Source organism: Corylus avellana, chromosome ca6, assembly GCF_901000735.1.
Source record: "Corylus avellana chromosome ca6, CavTom2PMs-1.0".
Lineage (NCBI taxonomy): Eukaryota > Viridiplantae > Streptophyta > Magnoliopsida > Fagales > Betulaceae > Corylus > Corylus avellana.
Genome location: NC_081546.1, coordinates 13,102,927 through 13,106,499, shown reverse-complemented (window position 1 = coordinate 13,106,499; position 3,573 = coordinate 13,102,927). Strand labels below are relative to the sequence as shown.

At 45.6% G+C, this 3,573-nt stretch overlaps 1 pseudogene; it reads left to right on the top strand.

The window, feature by feature from the left end:
• Positions 1-300: 300 nt before the first annotated feature.
• The window catches only part of LOC132185203 (uncharacterized), a 16,218-nt pseudogene continuing 12,945 nt past the window's right edge, over positions 301-3,573 (top strand).

Here is a 3,573-nt window from a genome sequence, read left to right as displayed (position 1 = left end):
CACCCTAATTTCTCATGGAAGCAGAGCCAACCAATGAATCAAGGATTTCCCTCACAGAATCATGGTCGTTCAACTCAACTAGTGCAACATCCTGCATCTTCGTCACAATCATCGCTGGAGGAAACGATGAAGGCATTCATACAATCGAATAGCCAGACCATACAAGAGCTCAAAAACTCTACCATGGCAAATACCCAAGCAATAGATGAAGTAAAGAATGCCACCATGGTTAACACCCAAGCAATTGCTAAGATGGAGAGTCAGATTGGACAGATAGCCAATCACTTGGGTGAGAGAGAAAAAGGGAAATTGCCCAGTCAGCCCGTGCCCAACCCAAAAGGTCAATATATGGTTGGGAATTCCTCAAATCCTGCACACGGACAAGAACATGTGCAAGCAATTGTCACTCTGAGGTCAGGAAGACAAGTGGACAATCAGGTGGCTGAGAAAGAAGAAGACCCTGCAGGGCAAAAAAAGGAAAAGAGTGGCAACAAAGAGAAGAGAGATGCCGAGCCATCTACAGCCACACCCATTATTGAGGACCCTCCTAGGTCATTTATGCCGAAAGCACCTTACCCTGAAAGGTTGCAAGCCCCCAAGAAAGGAGGGAAGTTTGAGGACATTCTAGAAGTGTTCAAGCAAGTCCAAATCAATATTCCATTTTTGGACGCCATCCAACAAGTGCCTTCTTATGCGAAGTTCTTGAAGGATTTGATCACAGTTAAGAGAAGAACAAATGTCCCAAAGAAAGCATTTCTGACCGAGCAAGTTAGCTCCATCCTTCAGTGCAAGTTGCCCATTAAGTATAAGGACCTTGGGTGTCCTACCATCTCTTGCACGATAGGAGTCAGTCGAATTGAGAAGGCTCTTTTAGATCTTGGGGCGAGCGTGAATCTCCTACCCTATTCAGTTTACCTACAATTAGGGTTAGGGGAACTGAAGCCCACGTCCATGACACTTCAATTGGCTGATAGGTCAGTTAAGATACCACGAGGAATCATTGAGGATGTTTTGATCAAGGTGGATAAGTTTTACTTCCCCGTGGACTTCATTGTGCTAGACACAGAGCCGGTCAAGAATGTTGGCATTCAAATACCGGTGATTCTAGGGCGACCATTCTTAGCTACGGCTAACGCCCTGATTAATTGTAGGACAAGGGTGATGAAGATTTCCTTCGGAAATATGACAGTGGAGCTGAATATCTTTGATATCAGCAAACAACCATTGGAGTATGATGAAGTGAGAAATATATGCTTGATAGAGGAGATTATGGAAGAGACAGTGAATGAATCAAGCATAGAAGACCCCTTGGAGGCATGCTTTGCTCAGTTCGGAGAGGATTTCGATTTGGACAAGTTGCTTGAGCAAGCAGATGCAATTTTGGAGACTGCTTCTCTGGTGAGCAGTGAGACGGAGGAGACAACAACACTTGATCCCCCAAAGAAGGAACTTAAGCCTCTACCGGATAACCTTAAGTATAAGTTCCTAGGTCCAGCAGATTCTTTGCCTGTGATTATAGCTTCGGATTTGGTTGATGCTCAAGAGGAAAAATTGCTAGAGGTGTTAAGACAACACAAGGAAGCTATCGGTTGGACCATTGAGGATATCAAGGGGATCAGTCCCTCGGTGGTGATGCACAAGATACATTTAGAGGAGAATGTCAAGCCATCGAGGGAGCCACAGAGAAGGTTAAACCCAACTATGCAAGAGGTTGTGAGGGCTGAAGTGATTAAGTTGTTGGATGCAGGGATCATTTATCCAATCTCGGATAGCAAGTGGGTAAGCCCAATTCATGTTGTGCCAAAGCGGGCTGGAGTGACGGTAGTAAAGAACAAGGATGATGAGTTGGTCCCAACTCGTATTCAGTCCGGATGGAGAGTTTGCATAGACTACCGCAAGCTAAATGCCGCCACAAGGAAGGATCATTTTCCACTCCCATTCATTGATCAAATGGTGGAACGTTTGGCTGGGCACGCATACTATTGCTTCTTGGATGGTTATTCTGGATATAACCAGGTCCCTGTGGACCCCGAAGATCAGGAGAAGACGACATTTACCTATCCTTTTGGGACTTTCGCCTACCGTCGCATGCCCTTTGGGTTATGCAACGCACCCTCTACTTTTCAGACGTGCATGATTAGTATTTTTTCTAACATGGTAGAGCGTTTCTTAGAGATTTTCATGGACGATTTCTCTGTCTTTGGTTCATCCTTTGATGAGTGTTTGCACCGCCTGACTTTGGTATTAGTACGGTGCAAGGAGAAGAACCTGGTGCTCAATTGGGAGAAGTGCCATTTTATGGTCAAGCAAGGTATTGTATTGGGGCACGTCATATCTCAAAGGGGGATTGAGGTTGATAAAGCGAAGGTGGATTTGATTTCCAACCTTCCACCCCCACGTACAGTGAAGGAGGTTCGCTCTTTTCTGGGCCATGCAGGATTCTATAGGCGGTTTATCCAAGACTTTAGCAAGATTGCCAGGCCTTTGTGCAAGTTGTTGGTGAAGGATGCCCCATTTGTATTTGATGAGGATTGCCAGAGAGCATTTGTGGACCTTAAGAGCATTCTGACGTCCACACCCATTATTCAGCCACCCAATTGGGGTGTACCTTTTGAGATCATGTGTGACGCATCGGATTATGCCGTTGGAGCTGTTTTGGGGCAGCGTATTGATAGACTCCCCCATGTCATTTACTATGCGAGCAGGACTCTGAACGATGCACACCTCAACTACTCCACCACGGAGAAGGAGTTGTTGGCAGTCGTTTTTGCGCTAGACAAGTTCAGATCCTATTTGCTAGGATCTAAAGTCATCATCTTTTCGGATCACGCAGCATTCAAGTATCTTTTTTCCAAAAAAGATGCTAAATCTCGTCTGATCCGATGGATTTTGCTACTTCAAGAGTTTGACATAGAAATTCGGGAGAAGAAGGGTTCCGAAAATGTGGTGGCGGATCATTTGTCTAGATTGACTGTGGATTACACTGAGGACGCCAGCCCCATTTCGGAGACTTTCCCTGATGAGCAATTGATGCACATTGCTCATGAGCCCGCACCATGGTTTGCTGACATAGTGAACTATCTTGTCACCCGCCAACTGCCTCAGCAGTGGGGGCGACAAGATAGGTCCAAATTTTTGTCCGTGGTGAAACATTTTTTCTGGGACGATCTTTACCTGTTCAAGTATTGTCCCGATCAGATCATTAGGAGGTGTATACCTGAGCATGACCAATCCAATGTCATCTCCTTTTGTCATGATCATGCTTGTGGAGGCCATTTCAGTGCTAAGAAGACCGCTGCCAAGATTTTGCAGTGTGGATTCTATTGGCCTACCCTTTTCAGAGACGCCCACGCTTATTGTATATCTTGTGAGTGTTGTCAAAAGCTAGGGAGTATCTCTAGAAGGAATATGATGCCCCTCAGTCCCATTTTGATTGTTGAGATTTTTGACGTATGGGGCATCGATTTCATGGGACCTTTCCCGAACTCCTTTGGCTATCTGTACATCTTGGTTGCCGTGGACTATGTGTCCAAATGGGTGGAGGCGGTTGCATGCAAGACCAATGACCACAGA